This window comes from Pinus tabuliformis, chromosome X (genome assembly GCF_031772625.1).
Source record: "Pinus tabuliformis cultivar Carrire ecotype Pingquan chromosome X, CPIR1, whole genome shotgun sequence".
In the NCBI taxonomy this organism is placed as follows: Eukaryota; Viridiplantae; Streptophyta; class Pinopsida; order Pinales; family Pinaceae; genus Pinus; species Pinus tabuliformis.
In genome coordinates this window covers 1118813649-1118829009 of record NC_142308.1, presented here as the reverse complement: position 1 = coordinate 1118829009, position 15361 = coordinate 1118813649, and positions in this window count along the sequence as shown.

The window sequence follows — 15361 nt, the reverse complement described above, 5'->3', positions numbered from 1 at the left end:
ATACCATTGCATAAATACAATGTACCAACCTTTTCTCCTTTTTCTATTACCAGGGATCGTTTAGTGACCTTCCAGGTTTTATCTATAAAAGTAGTCACATGGTCTTCACCTCCAACCTGCCTTGTTGAAATTAGATTTTTCTTCAGATCTGGAACATGTCTCACCTCCTTCAATAACCATTTATTTCCATTCTGTTGTTTTATGAAAACTATACCCATTCCAATGATTTTACAGGGTTTATCATCACCCAATCGAACCTGTCCAAAATATCCTTGAACATAATCATGAAAATGTTTCCTATCAGGTTTGGCATGGAATGAGGCCCCTGAATCTACCACTCAGGCATCAATAATATTTTCTAATGAAAGAATCAAAGCATCTTGCAACACATCACTTGTCACATTCACTTCATGATTGTTTTCTTGCTGCATGTCTCCTTATTTTCCCTTCCGAGACTTGCAGTCTTTCTCTAGGTGTCCTTTCTTCCCACATTTCAAGCACACTATCCCCGATATGGACTTGGATCTTGTTGAAAATGGCAACAAGAAATGCTAAAAATAGAAGTGCTAAAAATAGCATTGCTATAAATAGCAGTTTGGATACCAGTGCTGGATTGAGCAATAGGGAATGAAAAATGGAAATGCTAAAAATAGCATTCTATTTTTAGTAGTTCGGGATGGATTCTTATTTTAGTCAGTCCCTGAACTAAAAATAGGAAGTAAAATTCAAATTTGAATTTAACAGCTGTTTGAAAATAAATTAATTAATTCTCCATGAGTTAATTAGTTGTGAAAAATCAAACATGAAGTCTATATGAAGACATGCAACAGTTTATCTATTAATTGAGGAATTTATCCATCAGTTAAAGAGATAAGGATGAGTTCTAATTTGAGTTGTAATTAGTTGGCTCAGTTAACTGAGTTTAGTCCAGTTAGATTGATTTAAACAGTTTGTTTAAATTAATGTGAGTTCAGTTAGTTAATGCATGCTTGCATATAACTGTTGCACTTCAGATAACTGAATATTCTCTCATGAATAACTCATACATGTTAGTTCAGATAGAGACCCAGTTGAGATCAAAGAAGGGACAGTGTACTATCAGTTGGATGAATATTTTTCCTATAAAGGAAGCTCATCCATGATGAGGATTTATCTCCTTCAGGACTACATACTTGGATCAGAGGTTAGTGAGTGTGTGAAGAGGCCAATTCACACAAGTGGCTTCACTGGAACCCAAGAAAAATTGCGCAAAGAAATAGGAGGCTTGGAGGGTAGAGGAGAAGGTTTGAGAGAGGCCTTTGATTGTTTATGAGCAGCAGAGGGATTGCAGAGAGAGCAAGATAGGTTGTGAGCTAATTCCTTTTGTAATCCAGACTATATTTCCACTTGTATGATAATATAGAGTTGGGGTTTTAGGCTGAGGCTTTCCCCGGGTTATTTCTTTTGTGTTTCATGTGTATGATTTCTTCTTCTCTGTTATATGTGCTCTGATTGATCTAGTTGAAATTGATTAATTTTCCGCAAAGTTTGATTGTAGAAGTAGATCTAGTATTTTGCTTTAGTATATTGCATTATCAGGTGATCTACAGTGGGAAATTCTACATGGTATCGAAGCGAGGTTTTGTAGAAAAAGTTCTACATGGTATCAAAGTAAAGGTGATCAAAGGAGAGAACAATATACTGAGAGGAGATTTCAAAGTTTTGAGTTTTGGGCTTAGAGTTTGCAGAGAAGATCTACAAATTTTTGTACAAAATTTTCAGAAACAAATAGCATATTTGCATTCCTTGCGGAAAAAGACCCAAATTCAAAAAAAAAAAACGGTTGAATTAGAGTTCGAATGAGGGAGATATCGCTGATTTAAAATCAACTCTTTTTCTAGAAAATTTCGTGACGGCGGGAAATTGGAAACAGATTGGTGTGCTAGCCAAGAACCTGTATGCACTTGAGGTACAAGATGCATGCAAAGCCTTGAGGAGAAAGACAAAGGTTAGATACTTGGTGGTTGAGAGGGAGAGTAAATTACCTCTCAACATGCAGCGCCAGAAAAAGTCTCAGACAATTGTGGAGGAGCCACAATTGGTGAAGCAACTTTAGGAGGTTGTGGAGCAGCCACAACAGGGGAAGCTGAGAGGAGATTGAGTAGAGAAATTTATTCATGCAGAGACCTCCAGTAGGGAGAAACTTCGAGCTAGGTGGGTAGAGGTATCACATGTAGCCATACCTTCAGGTAGGAGGTGGGGCGATGTGGAGTGATCCTCCCACAGAGGCTGATACGGGGGCAGGATCCTTGAGGTACCCAACCTCTTTGATTCGAATTTGCTACAGGAGCCCCAACAAGTAGTAAGATTGGCTGATTGGGTAGAGACAGATGCAGATGGAGCGGCAGAGAGAGCTACAGTGTAGGAGTCCCAGGACTGTGTAGAGGTAGCAGGCTGCAACAATGTGAGAGGCACAGGGGTGTTGCACCAGTGCAGGATGGCACAGAGAGGTGTGCAACAGTGTGAGATGCATGGAGTGTTGTAGCAACTCAGAGGTTAGAGAGGGAGCACTTGTCAGTAGCAGGTAGAGCTTCAGTATCAGAGTATGTATCTAGCCCAACAAAGAAGTCAGTGGGGAGTTCTTTTTGTTCCGAGAGTTGCTGGAGCAACCACACTTGGTAGAATTGTTGCATGTAGAACATTCCAAAGGTACAAGATCGGGTTCAAGTTGAAGCCTTTCTTGTTGAGAGGGAGTGTTGAAAATGGCAACAAGAAATGCTAAAAATAGAAGTGCTAAAAATAGCACTGTTATAAATAGCAGTTTGGATCCCAGTGCTGGATTGAGCAGCAGGGAATGAAAAATGGAAGTGCTAAAAATAACATTCTATTTTTAGCAGTTCGGGATGGATTCCTATTTTAGTCAGTGTCTGGACTAAAAATAGGAAGTAAAATTTGAATTTGAACTTAACAACTGTTTGAAAATAAATTAATTAATTATCCATGAGTTAATTAGTTGTGAAAAATCAAACATGAAGTCTATGTGAGGACATGCAACAGTTTATCTATTAATTGAGGAGTTTATCCATCAGTTAAAGAGATAAGGATGAGTCCTAATTTGAGTTGTAATTAGTTGGCTCAGTTAACTGAGTCAAGTCCACTTAGATTGATTTAAACAGTTTGTTTAAATTAATGTGAGTTCAATTAGTTAATGCATGCTTGCATATAACTGTTGCACTTCAGATAACTGAATATTCTCTCATGAATAACTCATGCATGTCAGTTCAGACAGAGACCCAGTTGAGATCAAAGAAGGGACAGTGTACTATCAGTTGGATGAATATTTTTCCTATAAAGGAAGCTCATCCATGACAAGGATTTATCTCCTTCAGGACTACGTAGTTGGATCAGAGGTTAGTGAGTGTGTGAAGAGGCCAATTCACACAAGTGGCTTCACTGGACCCCAAGAAAAATTGGGCAAAGAAATATGAGGCTTGGAGGGCAGAGGAGAAGGTTTGAGAGAGGCCTTTGACTGTCTATGAGGAGCAGAGGGATTGCAGAGAGAGCAGGATAGCTTGTGAGCTAATTCTTTTTGTAATCCAGACTATATTTCCACTTGTATGATAATACAGAGTTGGGGTTTTAGGCTGAGGCTTTCCCCGGGTTATTTCTTCTGTGTCTCATGTGTATGATTTCTTCTTCTTTGTTATATGTGTTTTGATTGATCTAGCTCAAATTTATTAAGCTTTCGCAAAGTTTGATTGTAGAAGTAGATCTAGTATTTTGCTTTAGTATATTGCATTATCAGGTGATCTACAGTGGGAAATTCTATAGACATGCTTTTCCTTGACTTACAGCGATATCGTGGGCTCTTTCCTCTTTCCATTTTTCTTCCCCTAGTCTCTGCATTCAAAGCATTACCTGATGTATCAACAGATATTTTCCATCCCATTTCCTCGGTAAGGATTGCACCGACAGCATCATCAAATTTTAAAGTACTAGATCTAGAGACAAAGTTACTAATGGCCATAACTAAACCATTCCAACTTTTTGGCAATGAGCACATAAATAACAGAGCCCTAACTTCATCATCAAAAGTTACCGCTACAGAACTTAACTGACTAGTAACTGTATTAAATTCATTTAAATGATCAGAAATAGATCCACCTTTTGAAATATTCATATTAAATAAATTCTTCATAAGAAATACCTTATTTGAGGCCAAGGGTTTTTCATATAGTTTGGCCAATGCCTTCATTAAACCCTCTGTTGTTGTTTCCTTTGAAATATTAAAGGCTACCGACACTACTTGGCACAACCATATTGTTCCAAGCGCCTTTCTGTCGAGAATATGCCATTATGTGTCTGTCATACTCGTTGGCTTCTTTGTCTTTCCCTCAATGGTAGGTACATATCTTTCTGGTACAAATAATATTCCATCTACATCTTCCATAGTTGGTAGTTTTGGCCTTTAATTTTTTTGACCCTAAACATACCATCTTTTGCCATTGCTCTCACTCGAACCATGAACCCTTCTCTCTTGTGAGTTTATTAGCCAATTAGACCTTCGTCTCTGATACCAGTTGTTAGAAAATTATATATTACAGAGCAATGGAACATATAAAAAATACTATAGAAATATAAATATAGAAAACACATAAAACAAGAGAGACACAGATATATGTGGTTCACCCAATTTGGCTACGTCCATGGAGAAACAACCAGTCCTTCCTTTTATATTATCCAACAAACTGAAGAGATACAACCTATAGCAGATCCGCTATAATACCCTCTTCGCTCTCACACAATCTCCTCTCTCTTTCTCACTCAAAATGCAGATCTACATAGACACAATACAATTCCCTCATATATAGCGAGGGGTTTCCTTCTAGGGAAAAAAACCCTAAATTAAACATAACTTCTACCCTTAGATCTCTACTTAATGAACAACCTAGATTGACTACGAAATCACAACATTTTACAAGGCAATTTTACATCTTTTTTTAGCTTTGGGGGCACTGCCCCCAATCCCTCGCCAGGGGCGGGCTCCCAAAGATCGCAGTCGCCCCCCATGGATCCCCCTTGCAGCGCAAATATTACAGGTGACATCGCTACCACATTATGAACTAGGGTCCAATGCGGTGATACCTATGAATAAAGAAGATAATCAGGCTCCACACCCAAGATCAAGAAGTTCGAATCCCAACTCCTTATATCCAAACCTCTTTGGGGACATGCACAAAAATATATATAAAGAGTAGACCAATATAGTACCACTGATTTGAATTTATGAAGGAATGAAATGATAAATGTATTTAGTACCAAAACAAAAAGATACAAAGAAACTTTACTTCTATTAATAAATGGAAAATGATGGAACTATATAAATGCATAATGAAAACACATTAACTCAAATGGTGGTAGCTTATATCTAAGAAGAGACTTGACCACTACGCGCCTTCGCCGCATTGTGTTATAGTGAGGCTTGGAGGACTTTTTATCAAAAATAAGCAATGATAAATCCTAAACATCCAAAAACTTAATCATAAGATACAATCTACCAAATGCTTGTGGGCCCCTACAGGGTAAGTTGGAACGTCAAATTCCCAAGGTTGTGACTTTGGCATACGATCTCCATTTGGAACACACAATAACCTGTTTGAAAGGTATATATGAAAAGTGCAATTTTCGTCTGTTGATAATAGTCAGTCAATGATTGTCGTTGACCCATTTCCCTTAAAAATGTCATTTAGGGCCTCAAAACGACTCCAGAACTTTAGAACCGAAAAACTGTAGAAAAACTTCCAAAATATAAAACAGTGTTGTGAGCTAGTGGAATAGGTGGGTGGCCACCAATATCCACCTAGAGCTTGGTTTCCTTTGATTTCCACATATCTTTTAATAGATTATTTTGTAATTATTTGATTTCTTTCCTAATGGATTTTTTTATATCTTCTTTAACATTTCACATTTCTTCCTTATTTTTATTCATCATCTTTTCTATTTCTTTCTTATTTCCATTCATGTTATTTTATATTCGTTCCTTATTTTCATTCATCTTATTTTCCATTTCTCTTTTAAGATTTTCTTGAGAACATGATAAATCCACCTTTTTCAACGCACTACCATCTATTTCATTAAATTTCTTCTCTAATTGAGATAACCTAAATTCTAAGTCTTCACTTTCTTCATGAATTAAGGATAAGCCTTCAATAGAATTAATTGGTGTGGTATCTTTCTTATGAGGCATGGTAGAAAATAATAGTAACTCCTATTTATTAGAATAAAAATGATCTTCTAATCAATAGTTAGGTCACAAGTAAGGGGCGACCATAACAAGAGGGGTAATCTATTTCCTTGACAAACAAAAAGAATACAGTTTCACTTGGGGATTAGGATTGGCAACTAACAATCAAGCAGATTATTGGGATCTATGGAAATGCATGGATCTTGCAAAGGATTATGGACTCAAAACATTAGTGGTTATAGGAGAATCAATGCTAGTAATCATGTAGGTTTTACAAGCGTTAGTAGAGCACACATAAAAATCCCCATCAGTTATTCGAAGAACAATTATGTTGGTGGAAAATTTTGAAAATATCGTCTTCCTCCAGTCCTCAGAAATATAAACATGGAGGCAAACACCTTGACTAAACACAACTCTTGGTTGGAACAAGGGGAATTGATACTAAAGGATGTATCGATCCAAAGGTGCCAATCCATAAAATGAATCATTAATGAAACTCCTTGTAAATCATAACAAACCATAACTTTGTTTGTCGATGCTCGTGAGAATAAACATAATATGATAAACAGACTTAATTCAACATAGGGAGAATGACGGAGGATGACAGTTGGGGATAGATACTACCAAATGCATGTTGTATCATATGCATGGAGTTCCCCACAATTGTACTCAACATAAAACAACGACATGAATTAAATTACCGGTGGTCCTTACAAGAATAGCCGATGTCGGAAGGTAAGCTAATGGCAAAGAGACTAATTAATAACATGATGTTTCTGCTCAGCGAGAGATCATGATCTTTATTTGAAGAGTTTAAATTAATGTTCCACTTGAAGGAGGAAATAATGATCTTTGATGGCAAGGAACTCTCCCGAGAGTATTGGGATGGGATATATATTGATGGTCAAAGGGCTCTAGTTCATGACTAGATGCTCAACGGTCGGAATTTTCCCAGATTCAAATGGTTGTTGTTGAATATGGAGAACATGCCAAAATCCGGCGTATTCAAGCAATGGAAGAAAGTGAATCAGAATATTTTCAAAAACTTATTGGGGATGTATGAGCTATTGGAAAGGAGACAAGAGCTTATGGGGAAGGAATGGGAAGACAAGGTGAAGTCAATGGATTGCAATCTGGAATGGATTCAAACTCAAATGAAACAAAGGATCATTCACATGGAGTTAGATATGTTGCTAATTAAAATAAGGCAATGAGAGGAAACTTGGAGCACTGAGGAACAAGAAAAAACAAGCCCCTTGGAAAGAAATTTGACACTGTGGGAAGTGGAGACCACAACAATAATCGAACTAGTATGTGGCATGCAGGAGACTCCCGTGAACAAGCAAGTTTTGGACCCTGGCCCCTCTAGGGCTAATTAATAAGATATTTAGTGTGTTATGTGGATATAAGAATTTACTGTTGCAGAATCTATGAGATCAATGTAACAGTGTGGAACGGAAAGCAGGCTTGGCTCTAGAAAAACTAGGCTTTGAATATATTGGAACTTTGAATTTGCTGATGTAACTATTGAATGTAAATGGAGCTGGCCATGCAAACCTACCTTTTGACATAATATAAATGTAGTACGTTAATTTTTTTTTTTTTTTTAGTTAGGTCACTAGTAAGTTACACACCTTAATTTGGAAAATATTAGAATGGTTAAAGCTTAATTGATATACCTCTAATATTTGAGGCCTTATGGATCTAAATTTTTTTTGTAATACTATGATACACAGTTTCTACAATTCCATAGGTGTGAATTGAATTTGATGTGCCCACTGAATGTCATGGTAACTTTTCCAAAACATCCTGATTTTATGGCCTCTTCCCACAACCAAACTTGTATATCATGCCACATGACCAATTCTTCAAATATAATTTTGAAACTTATACTTGAGGTACTTTAATACGTCTCTAAAATCCATACAAATTTCACAGTCTAAAAATTCCTAAACAAGAAAATATAACAATATTATGAAGCTGGCTTGTTTAAAATTTATTTCATAATTATTCACAAAAACTAACTTCCATAAGGTATAACTATGAAATTATAACGAACCAAATTTTGAAAATTGAACCAGAGATTGCATGAGACGTCTTCCCAATCTTCTCCTAGTTTCATTGTCTAATATCCCCTAGAAAAAAATATATAGAAAATGCCATGATGACCTGTTTGAAGCAACAAAACCCTAGGATCATGAGCTCTGATACCAAATGTTATGATCATTGCACCTTAAATATTATAAGAAACCAATAATTAAATTCCTTTTCAAGGTGGAAACATCCTTTATAATGAATACAATGTAGAATAAAATAAATGATGATCCTTAGAATTGGTCTCCTTAGTGTATATATATGAGACAAAGGGTACGATCATAATAAAATGGGACCATGAGGTGGTTTAGCCTACGTAAAGATATGAAAATATAAATGTAATCACACAATGTCATGGGCTTAATAAAGCATTTTTGGGTTAACATGGGGCTTATATAGGGCTTAAAACAAACTTATTTAAGAAATACACATTTTCTTGGACTAAATAAGCAAGCAAAGCTTTTGAAAAACTTAAAGAGACTATGTGTACAACTCTTGCCTTAGTGACACTTGACTTAAAAAAAACATTCATTGTGGAGTGTGATGCCTCAAACCATGGAATTAGTGCAAATTTGATGCAAGAAGGAAGGCCCCTTTCCTATGAAAGTAGTGAACTTAAAGGAAAGGACTTACTCAGACCCATCTATGAAAAAGAAATGTTGGCCATACTACATGTAGTTAATAAATGGCATCCATACTGAATAGGAAGACACTTCAAAATAAAAATACATCGTGATAGTTTGAAGTATTTCTTGGAGAAAAATATTATCTTCATAAGAGAAAACAGATATTATGGTAGATGCACTCTCAAGGAAAGAGGAAGACACAAATGGTTTATTATGTGCTATTTCCATTCCAAAATTTGACTGAGTACAAGAAGTAAGGATGGAATGGAAGAAAGATGAGAAGATATGCAGGATCATTAAACAACTACAAGAGGACCCTGTTGTAGTAGAAAAAATTACGTGAAAATATTTTTTCTCATGGTATCAAGATCACTTATACTTATGTAATAATTATCAACTTAAATATAAGTTCCTTCTGGAATTACGCACTTCTCATGTAGGAGGAAATTCAGGGTTCTTGAAGACATACACTAGGATTAACAAAGATTGTTTTGGAAAGTGTTGTGGCCAGCAACAACCCCCCTTCTTATTTGGTGTTATTACTAATAACAAATAAGTAGGGGCCCTTAGTCAAAAAATTTTAAAAAATCAACTAGCACTCATATTTCCTTTTTCAATAAAACTTACCATCTTAAACTTAGGAGAAAACCCTTAAAAAATAAAAAAAGCCTAAGTTTTATGATAAAGTAGCATTATTCCTTGGGAAATATCACATCGCAAAAGGATCATGAATACCCCCTTGCAAGCCAAATTCTAAAAATGCAAAATCGCGATATAGGACTACTGACATATATCGCATCGCATGCGTTAAACACCACTTCCATTGAAAAACTTTAAACTACCGATATGCGACGACGCATATCGCAAATCGCAGGAAACAGATTAACGAAAATTGTCATATGCCACGCTCTCGCGATATTGTGATATTGCGATAAAAGTGGCAATGTGATAGCACGAAAAGCGGCAATGTGATAGCACGATTATGCGATAATGCGATAGCACGATTATGCGATAATGCAATGTTACGATCTGCGATATAGCAAGCAAGCGATGTCATGATTATGCGATATTGCGATCTGCGATATTGCGAAGCAAATCACAAAATCGCTTCATCGCAGATCTTGTGGGCTCGTTGTTCAAAAAAGTAGTTTCCATAAACCGAGACCTGGTTATGAGCTTTAATGCCAATTAATGAATTAGTTGCCAATAATTAATGGAATAAGGTTTTGTGCTTATCAAAAAACATTTCACGTAAGATGGTGTATTTTATATGTCCTCAGGCATTTAAAGCTTTCCCGTCACCTTTCCTTGTCATTATTCTCACTTTACTTGTAAATTACAGGAACGAAGAACAGAGAACGATACAAAGTAGTACGTAGGATACTATGGGAAAGAAAGGCAAAGCCCCGAGCTCTGAAGAGAAGGAAATGGCGCCCTTATATACAGACACCGCCTGCAACCGAGATGATGGTATTGCTACCTGGGAAGGCATGTACAATCTACTTGAGGAAGAGAATCCCAGAGTAATGGAGGTCGAGGCTACTACAGGCTCACATAGTTCCTTCGAAGCATCCCTTACAGAGCTAGCTTGTTCGTTCTTACACAGGATAGCAGCGAGGCCCAAAATTCTTCCATATACAGACATGGTTAAATGGATACTGGACAATGTTGATATTAGAAATAGACAGTTTAAGACTCAAGGTCAGGGACTCATTGGCTCAATTGCTGCACAAGATTTAAGGCTCATGTATTATTTACCAGAGCCACAGGCCACTTATAACAAACAGTTCATGGAGAAATTTGCAAAAGAAAATCAAGACTTGGCAATAACCACCAAAGACTGGTTGAGGAGGGACGAACCACTAAAGAAGGATAAACATGGTATGTATAGTACTTGTTCTCTCACCTCCCTGTATTGCTTTGCCGCTGCCATGCTTTGTAGACTTTTTGGAATGCCAGACATTAACAAATTTTCATCTGAATGGCTACCATTATTGGATGCCGCCACAGATGCTACTATTGTGGATTGGGCTAAAATATTGTCTGATAACCTAGTCACGGCCATTGTAAACTACCGGTCTAAAAGAACTGTTTCTCAAAGAATTTATCCCCCCTTTTACTTATCTGCTTATGTGATGGATGCGAAATGTTATGTTTCTAAGCTTCTTGTGATGGGTTGGAAATGGATGACTCAGGACCCCTTACCCATTCATATCTATCATAAAGAATTGTGGGACTCTAAGTTCACTCCACACTTCTACAAGATTTGTCATGGAATCATGTTTCCCCTGTATAGAATGTTGTATGATAAAAATGCTCCAAGATGTTCTCCTAAAGCAGAAGTAGACTTACTCCCCGTCGTGAGATGGTTCGGGGAAGAACTGTTTACATATATCAGGGTATTCAGAAGTTCTGCTTCCCCTCACATCTTACCTTTGTATGTCCCTGATAAACTCATGGCATGAGAAATTGCTTATCAAACCTGCGGAGAAGGAGTTTTGACTAAAGATTTGAAAGATAAAAAGAAGGCTATTTGGCCACAATTTCTTGTAGCCTGTGGGGCCTTTTCACTATTTGATGTAAGTCATGCATTCACAGAAGTAAACAACATAACATGTTTACAATTATTCAAATTTTTAGCAAGACCGTTCGACCCTCATGATATTGCTAAGAATTTTACTACTGCACTCAAGATAAAGGTGTTTTCTGGAAAAGATGATCTTTTTGATGACATATTCCAACAGAAAAACACACTTGAAGAAATTCTGCTTTCGGCCCAAATGCAATTCTCTCCAGCAGAATTTCAAGAGTTTAAGATATACAGGGAAAGGAGATTAGCTAGTATCCCCTTAGAAAAACTACGCTTGGAACCTGAAAGGGAACCAACTCCGAGTATCAGTCTCAGTAGAAGTTCAAGCACAGATAGGTCTAAATCTAAGTCTGGAAAAGAAACATCTGAACATTCCAAAAGATCAGAAAGTGACCATGGTAAAAGCGAGGGGTCAATAAAGGATACCACCCAATCAAAAGAGCTCCAACAGCAACAGGCTTTTACCTCTCCACAAACAGATCCTCCCCCTCTCATAGTTCAGCCATCAACAAATAGAATCGAACTAGATAAAGAATGGGAGACCTTCAATGAATTGATCAATCTAGAGGGACCAAGTACAAAGACACCTGCAAGTGATGTACAGGCAATAGAAGATATAATCACAGGAACAATTATCAATGTCCTAGAGATGGAATATACTCCCATCACCCCATCCTTTGAACTCATCCTCAAGATAGAAGAAATTCCTCCTCTCGATGTATTCTATAGTCCGCAACACAAGGTAGTAGTAAGGAGACAAAGGAAGAAAAGGAAATTGGAAAACGTGCTCTCTAATGAGGCAGAACAATTAGATGTCTTATGGCAAGATCCTACTACCGATCCCACTGAGAACCTCACCAAATTATCACAGATCGCAGGAGCATATGCCTCTACAACCATTGACAAAGCATATGAGGTACAACAACTGCTAAAAGAAAGGGAAAACCAGATACGAGTTTTGCAACAACAGTTGCAACAAGCCAATGCCAACAACGAAGCGCAGAAACAACTTGAAAAACTACAGCAGGAAATCCAACGAATGCAGATAAGTTACCATAATAGTTTGGCAGAGAAAGAAAAAAAGTTGTGGGATATGCAGGAGATGCACAAGGATGACCCTAAAATTACAGAATTCATCACAGAATCCATTTCCTTGAATGATCAACTATGGCAACAATAGGAAGCATTGTGCCAAAGAATATCACAATGGAACTCTTACTGTGAAATAAGCGATAAAATCACTAATCAAGTCGTAGATTTACGAAATGATTATGATTTAATTGATAAATGAGTTACTGAGTATTTACCTTGGCAAGAAACAGAGGAGGGAAAAAGAGCAGGCGCACCAAGGATCAACGACAATCACAAAGAAATTCTCTTTAATAAATGGGATGCACAACTCAGGGAAGCAGAACAAGTAGCAGAAGAAGCGGCCACGACAGCAAACAACGTCATTGATTGTATAAATGAAAATTTGCATAGAGAAAACCTGATCTCAAAGACCACTCCAGGGTATTTACCTAAGGCACAACAACTATAGACATACTAGAGACAGAAAGCTCAAGAAAAAGCAGAATCAATCCAAAGGTTAACCAAGTTGAATTGGGATTCTTACTGGATGTACTTGGTAAAACCACACAGCCAGTGGATGACTCTCAAGTGTATCATCAATTCTGCCGAGAAGATGGTGCCAGCTCTCACCGATTCTGTTTTCTTAGCACAGCTGAAATCGAAAGTCAGCCAGCCGACTCTTCTCAAACAGATGCTGAATGCATGTGATTTCAAGGATCAGATACACAGTTAGTTAGTAATTTTAGTATTTTTAGTTTTAATTTAGTTTTATTTTTTCCCAAAGTGAGGACGGTCATTTAAACCGCATCCTACATTTTTGTAATAAGTTATTTTTAGGTTTAGTTAAGTAGTATTTAAACCCTTCTCATGCATTTAGAGAAGGGTCCTGAAATTTGTCAAAAACTTATCCCCAGAACATGCACTTCTGTACCCTCTGAGGAGGTTTTGATGAATGAATGGAACAGGATTTATTGATATCTGCATTTAATATCTGCTACTGATGTTGCACTTCTGTACTCTTAGTGGATGTTGGATTAAGAAGAGATAAATCATTATCACTTGAAGCTCATGAGTAGGACTAGTTATAAATGGTACTTCTATCTCTTAACTATTTCTACCTTTGTGTTAAAAGTGATATTCAAGTTCAGTGGTTTATATATTGATGTGTGAATGCTTGAGTTATCATTTGGCACTTTTGTACAATGATAGCTATTTATTTATGCTTGATGTATGAATAGCTTATTATGTGATATGTTTTTCACAACTGTTTCATCTAACTTTTTATATGAAGTGGTTCATCTTTATCAAATTCTTTTCTCATAGCAGTTGAATGATCTTTATTACCAATTGTTATTTGAAATCATTTTAGATCGCATAACAGAAGGATTATACCCCAGGTTAGTGTAGAATTAGATGTTTCTGTTTATTAGAATGAAATTTGCATGTTATTAGATTAGAGTTAGAATTAGAGCATCTCACTTAGGAACTTTCAGAAGGGAAATATCAATTCTTCACGCACACACACATAAATTGGGAAACTGGTCCCATATCCCCATTCGGACCCACTACACCAAACAGAAAAGGAGCTGCTAACCAAGGTCCGGACCGGGTGGGTATCCCCCTTGTTGTAGACCCGATTTTCGGGGCTTCAACAGAAAGGTCTTAAAGTAGACATGCAAAAGTTTGTAATGGAATTTGTGGTATGAAAACAAAATAATGGAGTAACAATCAAGATCCCAGTGTTGCTTCAACCATTATCCATACCAAGCCAACCTTGGAAAGAAGTTTCAATGGATTTTATTATAGGTTTAGCCAAATATATAGGAAGGAGTGTCATTATGGTGGTGGCAAAAGCATTCATGGAAATAGTCTAAAAGATACATGGGATACCAAAGATGATTATAAGTGATAGAGATCCAATTTTCACTAGGAAATTTTTCATTGAATTATTTTCATGGGGGCTTCACTCAATGAACCCCTGACATATCATGTGCGTTTGTGGCATACTAAACAATACCCTTAATTTGACCACATACTGGAAAATACCTCTAAATATCACATTATTTGACCCCCTGCCAATACGAATACTATACACCTTCCCAATTTAAACCCCCCTGCTTTCACTAGATATTATAGGTATCCATTTTTTCATTAACATTTTTTATACCCCTTTATATTTTTTCATTCACTTTGAGATCCATTTTTTATACCTACTAATATAAAATCCCTTTACCCCCTATTATCTGCTCAATATATTATGTCATTTTTTCCTCAATATATATCCCCCAATATGAATGTACGTGGTATGGTATTGCTCCCCTAGTGAAGCGCCCATGATTAGTTTCTTGTTCAGGTACTCGATTGGCTCACAACTCACTTTGCCATCCTTGTTCTGATGGGAAAATTGTGATTGTGAATAAATGTTTATAAGGATATCTACGTTTCTTTACATCTAAAAAATAGACACAATGGATCAAATGGTTGCTTTTGGCAGAATGCTAGTACAACACATCCTTCCATACTTCATAAAGAATGTCACAATTTATGGCACTTTATGGTTGTCATCCTCTATCCATCACATCACCCTTGAAAGAGACTATAAAGGCTTAAGTAGTAGAGGACCACATATGGCACCAAAAAAAGGTTCTCAAAATATTGAAGGATGACTTGGTTATGGCACAGAATAGGATGAAATAACAAGCATACCAACATTCCAATGAAAGTGAATTTGAAGTGGGGGATTGGGTATTTGTGAGA